Source organism: Carex rostrata, chromosome 24 (genome assembly GCF_964058835.1).
Source record: "Carex rostrata chromosome 24, lpCarRost1.2, whole genome shotgun sequence".
Taxonomy (NCBI): domain Eukaryota; kingdom Viridiplantae; phylum Streptophyta; class Magnoliopsida; order Poales; family Cyperaceae; genus Carex; species Carex rostrata.
Genome location: NC_135941.1, coordinates 1,064,246 through 1,072,326, shown reverse-complemented (window position 1 = coordinate 1,072,326; position 8,081 = coordinate 1,064,246). Strand labels below are relative to the sequence as shown.

General features: G+C 31.9%; 1 pseudogene; it reads left to right on the top strand.

Annotated features, from left to right (window-relative positions):
- Positions 1–387: 387 nt before the first annotated feature.
- On the top strand, positions 388–1,426 carry LOC144576006 (protein ELF4-LIKE 3 pseudogene; annotated as a pseudogene).
- Positions 1,427–8,081: the final 6,655 nt, after the last annotated feature.

The window sequence follows — 8,081 nt, the reverse complement described above, 5'->3', positions numbered from 1 at the left end:
TAACTTGAAACTTCTATATTACTGGTAAAGTTTTGGAGTTCCTCTTTAACTTATGTAGCTTATTCTGTCTTATCCATTGCTTTCATTTTTGGAGTTCAAAGATAGAGTTACTATATGTCCATTTGGAATAATTAATTTTATTTTTTCACAAATATATGGCATGCAACACTAACTTTTGAATATCAGCTTTTGCTACCTGCCATTAAGTATAGTGACTTGTCAAATGTAGTTTTTAACCTAGAAAATATTAAGTTTCTTTCATACGTATAGTCAGCAAGATCAATTTTATACTATGTGAAAATCTTAATAAAATCCAGTTCTTCACTACAAACTACTATGCTGCTATGCAGGAAATTACAAAATTGACCTCACCTAGAAGATCACTACATGGAGGGAGAGAACTATGAGACCAACACATCTCCAGAGGTGGAAACGAACAAAGCAGCAGCTCAGAGTCTTGAAAAGTGCTTTGTTCAGGTGCAAGGAATCCTGGACCAGAACCGATTGCTGATAAATGAAATAGACCAGAACCACCAGTCGCAAGAACCTGACAATCTCACCCGCAATGTGGTTCTAATTCGCGAACTCAACACCAACATTTCTCGCGTGGTTGACCTCTATGCAGACCTATCGCTCAACTTCACCAAATCCATGCCTCGCTCTCAGGGGAGCAAGGTATGCCAGAAGAGAGGCCATGACGAGGAGCACTAATCATAGAAAATTAAACTATATAGAGTGCATCCTCTCTTCTCTTTTGAAACTGTTGATGCTGTCATTATTAGTGATAGTTTAAAAAAATATTTAGTCTTTTATTCTGCTATGAGGTTTGGTCATGATACCGTTGGTTGTAAAAACTATTGACAGAGCTAATTTTACTCCATGCAGCGCACAACCAATAGAGAGTGAAAAAAATGACTGGTGCGCTGCATGAAGACTAAACAGCTCTGTCGATATCTTTGCTCTGATGGTACGAATGGAAGGCATCTAGAATCTAATAATTAGCTTTTATAATTGAACTGAGTGATATGGCATTCAAAGCTGAGTCTGTATAGATTCGAGGAAAGACCTTTTCAGTTCGAATGTGAGTCACAACAGGATTTGCAAAATAGAAAAAAAGATTTAATCTGCTCATTTTTTGTGGGTTGACTGATATATTCACTACTTCTGTTATGAAAAAAAAAATTCTGCCATTATTTTGCTTTGTTTTGGTAGAAGCTGAATAAAATCCTTGGTCTTTAAATGTTGCTTTTGTGCTGTTTTTTGTTTCAGTCGAACTACCGCTGTGAAATTACTTGGTTTTTTGAATTTTACTTTAGTTTTGAATTCTGGCATTTCTCAATGGAAACCTTTTACAATTCATGCTTATTCTAATTGTGAATGATTACTTCCTTTCGTTTTTTAGCAAGATTTTGGTAGCTGGTTTTAGTGTGGTTTAGGGCAGGATAAGTTCTTTTGATCAGAGATGATGAAATGATTATAACAAGAAACACTCGAGCTGTTATGTTTTTGTAATTGTAGGACTTGCTTTTCAAGATTTTTTGTGTGCGCAGCAATTTTTTTTTTTTAAAAAAAAAAAAGGCTGTCAACAACCCTGAATTTGTTTAGTATGGTGTGCTAATGGAATTAATATGCAATTAATTCCATGATTAACTTGTATGTGTACAAGTATGCAACAAATCTAATTTGTGAGACTAATCAATTTTGTTTCTGTTTGGATGTCTTCTTAATGAAACAATTTATGAAATTAAATCATGTTTGATTTCATAATTTGAATCTTTGAGCACGTGTATGAGTTAGCTTGTGAATTAACGTTTACTTAATTTTACAAAATTTGTGTTTAATTTTGGGTCTTAGGGATCAAATAATGTGGTTCAACAAGGATTTAGTGTGGTTTAAGACTTTGCCTTTCAAGCTTTTTGCGTGCGCAGTGTTTTTTTTTTTTAATTCTCTTTTCTGTAAACAACCCTAATCTGCTTCTGCAATTTTTTTTTTTTGGTGAAAGTTCATCTAATAGTTGCATTCCTTAATTACATCGTAGTTCATAGAATCATATAGAAACATAGCTACAAGTGTTTTTCATAGCAGATAGTGGAAAAATAGCGGATGACATTTTCTAACTAATATTTTGTGATATGTATGATATTAATATTAAAAAAAAATATCTAAGGTCAAACTCATATCAAAATATGAATTTGCCACATCCTAGATTGCTGTCTGTTTTGTAATAAGTGTGTTTACTGTGATGTTCAGTCTTGGTTGCTTTGTTTTTATAGGTTCCAGTTTTGTTCCAAACTCAAAGTAAACGGGTTCTGGGTATATATGTTATCAGCATGTATGTTTTTCCGTTTGAGACTAAGGTTAGTAATAATAGCGTGTTAATCTAAATTTAGAATAGTCGCTAATCCAACAAAATGTTGGGTTAGTGAAATAGCACACTAACTCGAACTAACTCAATATTAAGAATTGCTAGCTACTTTTTCATCCAAACATAGAATAGTCGTAAGTAACTTAACTAACCTTGCTATTCATTGGCACCCAAACAAATCCTGCATGAACTCTCAAGGATGTTGATGGTGCATGGTTTATATGTGGGGGTAGTTGCAGTAGTGTAGTCAGAGCAAGCTGTAGTACAAGGTCTTGATGATTAGCTGCATTTTACTTAGTACAAAATCAGAGCACGACTTGATGGTTTTTACTTACTTGAAAACTTGAATTAAAGAACGTGAGAACAAATATAACCAAAAAAAAAAAAAAAAAAGCGAGATTAAGTCTTCCAAGGCATAGCCTCCTAAATACCTTGGAGATTTAAGTCATCCAAGGCATAGCCTGCAACCCACAAGTTATATTTAGAGATCTCAGAAAAGTCATTTCCCGAGTAGCCCTCGTAAAGTATTACACGTACCTCAAGTTTCGCGTCGTCCCTTTCACGTTCGACCAGCTTGTCCATCAACTTGTCAACCCGGTCCTGGAAAATGACCAACCACTTGGCATTTATGCAGAAGCGGGTTGGCAAGTTGAGGAACAAGGTGGCTGTACGTGAAAGTGATGACCTCAAGCTTGAGGTACGTGTAATAGTTAATGAGGAATACTGTGGAAGTGACTTTGCTGAGGTCTCTACAGATAATTTGTGGGCTGCAGGCTATGCCTTGGATGACTTAATCTCCAAGGTATTCGAGAGGAAGTGCGCAGTGAGTCTTCTTCCACAAGCTCCAATCGAAGTTGTGGTTGGTGCTGGTATTGGTAGAGGAGTGGTTTGTGGGACCCGTTGCTGCACCAGTTGCTGTTGCACCTGAAGCACTAACATCACCGACTATTGCAAAAGCAGGACCTTCTACTCAAGCAATTTGCAGCGGTGACGGAGGTGAGTTTTTTTGTGGAAGAGATGTTTGAGTTTGGAAGTAGCAGTGATGGCATTAATTGAAGATGACCGTATTGATAAGTGATGCTATTATATGTTATGAGGATGTGAAGATTTTTTTATGAAAAAAATCTCTACAATTTATTGATTCGTGATATAGAATGACCTAATACTATTCTATTTATACAAGTTCCAGGCCTATAGCCGTTGGAATTGAATAAAGGAAAGATTTAATTACAAAAGATATGAGAAGAAATAGGAACAGAGAATTTGGTGCATTCTGGAAGTTTCTCAATGGCGTGATAGGCATATCCAGAAAGTGTATCTCCAACATTATGTATGTTATTTTTGTTGTCAACATTCCCGGATCGTATAATTCCCAATTTTTTTTTAATATCCAACATTTAATAAAAAATATAAAATATAACCACCTTAATTGAGTATTTTTAAAAATGTCCAGACTTGCCAAAAAATAGTCGGTCCGAATTTTTATTCCAACCAGTCATTTTTTGGCTAGTCCCTTTTTTTTTTTTGAAATAGTTGATAGATTTACATTTTGATTAGTTTTAATTAGCATATAATTTAGTATATTTTAATATAATGAGCATAATTTAGCATATTTTAGTATAATTAGCCTAATTTAATATAATTTAGCATAATTTAGTATATTTAAGCATAATTTAGTATATTTAAGCATAATTTAATATATTTTAGTATAATTAGCATATTTTAGCATAATTAGCCTAATTCCGAATTTTAGTATAATTAGCATAATTTAGCATAATTTAGCATATTTTAGTATAATTAGCGTAATTTAGCATAATTTAGCATATCTTAGTATAATTTAGCATAATTTAGCATAATTTAGTATATTTATTATAATTAGCATAATTTAGCATATTTTAGTATAATTAGCCTAATTTAGCCTAATTTAGTATATTTTAGCATAATTTAGTATATTTTAGTATAATTAGCATATTTTAGCATAATTTAGTATAATTAGTCTAATTTAGCATAATTTAGTATATATTAGTATAATTTAGCATAATTCAGCATAATTATACTAAACTATGCTAAAATATACTAAATTATGCTAAATTAGGCTAATTATACTAAAATATGCTAAATTATGGTAAAATATACTAAAATATGCTAATTATACTAAAATATACTAAATTATGCTAAATTATGCTAAATTGTGCTAAAATATGCTAAATTGTGCTAAAATATGCTAAATTGTGCTAAATTATGCTAAATTAAGCAAATTATGTAAAATTATACTAAATAAAATAATTTAAACTAATTAACACTAATTACAACTAATTGATATCTAATTAACACTTATTGAGAACTAATTAACACTAATTAAAACTAATGAAAATGTTAATCTATCAACTATTAAAAAAAAATACCGGACCGGCCAAGTGGCTAGTTGGAATAAAAATTCGGACCGACTAAAGTGAGGTGCGATTTTATTTTTAAATATATTTTTAAATTTTTTAACAAAACAAGCACTGTTGAGGCGGATGTTGTAAAAGACGACTCCACCGATCCCTGGGATCGGTGTAGGGAAAAAAACATTTTCTCCACCGATCAGCTAGATCGATGGAGCTTTTTTTTGACCTGGCATTGCTATCGCCACATAAGATCCCATCTCATACCTCCAGTGATCCTTATATCTATCTACTCCGTGAATCATTAAATGTTTAGACAATTTTTTTTTTCGTTAACATTTTTATTGGTTGGTTTAGCATTATTTTTAACATATTTATCTACAATTTATCTCATTATTCTTTGATAATGCGCACACGCATAGTTATCTTGGTTTTTACGTCGTAATGTGGATTTTACTCAACATCAAAACTAGATGAATACACTAATAACATGATGTTATTAAAAATATATAGTCATAAGATTGTCGAAAGAATGTTAATTTCAGAAACCGGTATGAATTTAGGACTTCGGACACTTCAAACGCATACTCGACCTTAAGAAAAAAAAAAAAATGTATAGTCGACTTGCAAATATTGTCATTAATTCTTCAGATCATCATATAGTAATTAAGTCAATTGAAAGCGAGATTTAACGTATATATATAGCAAATAGGCTCGTAATTATTTGTTTCATTGAACTGTTAAAATTATTGTGAGAATGTACAATTGATTCATTAGATTGCACGATGCTATACGTTCGGAACTTGCTATGTTTTTTTGAGAGGTGTTTGACAGTGGCTGTCAAAACAGTCGGAACTTGCTATGTTGACTGTGTATTTACACAAGCCTCAACTCTTTTGTTAACTCAACAAAAAACATTTTATAGAGTGTACGTAGATGATTGCATAGGTAATGAATTTCAGTCATTTCCTAAATATGCAAGGCATATGTGATTCGATTTCGATAATGTATAATATTTCAATCTTCTGTAATTTATTACCTTTGATTGTAATAGTTAGAGAAACCAGATTGAATCAGCGTGTATAACTAGGGGAAGTACTGATGCTTTGAATAATGCATGTGGCATGTCAATTTGTGCTGGCGCTTCAATTCATTTATTCCTATTTCATCCAAATTAACTAGGGATGCACTAAATCTTTTTTAATTAGTGTATCGGTTGGAAATATTGTTTTGAACAGATTCGATGTATTCTGATATCTAGATAGGACGTGAAAACCAATACACCCAAAATAGTTGGTGATTAAATAGCAGAAATCAATTTTCGCTCTTTTTTTTTTTTTTTTTTTTTTTGCCAGAATCACGAGCATAAGTATGACAAATTTAAGTAAGAAATGAGAGCTCTAATATTACAAATCGCACGATTATTGAAAATGAAAACCTTGTCAATTTTTTCTGCAATGGTGTGAGTTGAGAATATTGGCCTTCTTCATGAAAGAATATTAAAATATCAAAATTTGTAGTACTTAAATGAAACTAACACGGTTTGAACGAAATGTCCCAACCTAGAGTGACTCTACTGGTTTAGTATTACCTAGCAACAGAACTAATTAAAACTTAAAAGTTCATTTTGGAAATTTAATTAACAGTTCTCATATATGTGTGTGTGTGTGTATATAGAGAGATATACTGAGTAAATGCCAAAATACATTCATTGTTCTTAGTGAATTTAAAAAAAAATACAATTGATTGTACATTAGAGAATTAGACAGCTAGCATACTTCTAATAACGATGAATTTGGTTCTAGTGATGTACTGAGTCCTGAATTCTGATTCATGCACAACACATGTACTATTATGGGAAACAATTATATATTTTTAGCCATCATTTATTCTCCAGCTTTAATTAGATGAGATTTGGATACATCGTCTCTTAGGATATACATAGATAAAACGGCTGGTTTAAATTCAACCGTTTCAATTCAATTATATACTATTTTTTATTGAAGGCTGGGGATAATTCAATTATATATTTTTGAGGTAGTCATCAAGTACCTAATTTGCTTTTGGAAGCAGGATTCAACGTCAATAACACAAGATATAATTATAATAATTCAATACTAAATGGATACATTTTGATGTGCAAGAGAACATCGAAAAAAACATTGATTTATCAATTCGAATGATATATTTTTGTTAGTATTGTTGAATAAAATGTGAGATATATTAATTGTATAATACAAAAGTATACTTGTTGGATGAAAACCTCAATACAAATAATGTGTTGTCCTCTATTTAACATTACATACAATACAAAAATTAATATCATGCAAATAAATAACGTCTTAAAGTTTGTCACGTGGTTGGTCCTGCAATCTATATATATATCCTGAGCATTAATTCCCGCTATCATCACAGCAGTATATGGAAATTTTTTTATAAACCATAAATAGAAAAACAATTTTTAGGGAACCAGCACGATTGTTTTTTTTTTTTGAAAAACCACAAAGACCGAGTGGAGCATTCGGTCTCCACTTTTTTTTTTCTCCAGACCGAATGCTCCACTCGGTCTCACTCTTTTTTCAACTTTTTTCAACTTTTCCGTGCGGCAAACGGTGTGGCATATGTTTTATGTATATGTATAGAGAGTGACTTGAAATTTCAAAATCCAAAAAGTCGATCCGAACCGTTCATCTTGTTTTTTATATTAATATGTGCTTGGAGATCAAATTTTACATTTTTCTGATTTTTTTTACTATTTATTAAGCCACTTTGAAAATTGTTGATCCAACGGTGGCTGCTAATTTTACTGTTTTGTTAAGCCACCGTTGGATCAACAATTTTCAAAGTGACTTAATAAATAGTAAAAAATTTCAGAAAAATGTAAAATTTGGTCTCCAAGCACATATTAATATGGAAAACAAGATGAACGGCTCGGATCGACTTTTTGGATTTTAAAATTTCAAGTCACTCTCTATACATATACATAAAAGGATTATTCGGATCTTATGTGGCCGAATCTGTGAAAAATTGAAAAAAATGGTGAGACCGAGTGGAGCATTCGGTCTGGAGAAAAAAAAAAGTGGAGACCGAATGCTCCACTCGGTCTTTGTGGTTTTTCAAAAAAAAAAAACAATCATGCTGGTTCCCTAAAAATTGTTTTTCTATTTATGGTTTATAAAATTGATCCCAGTATATGATGCTATGTTGCTCTTGCTCCTTTGGTTTCGTTTGGTACTAGATTTGTGAACATTTGTTATTTTGTGTGGATGTAGATGATTATATTACTGAGTTAGCAAAGGAGGTGACAAAGTGTGTTCAGATTCCACGCG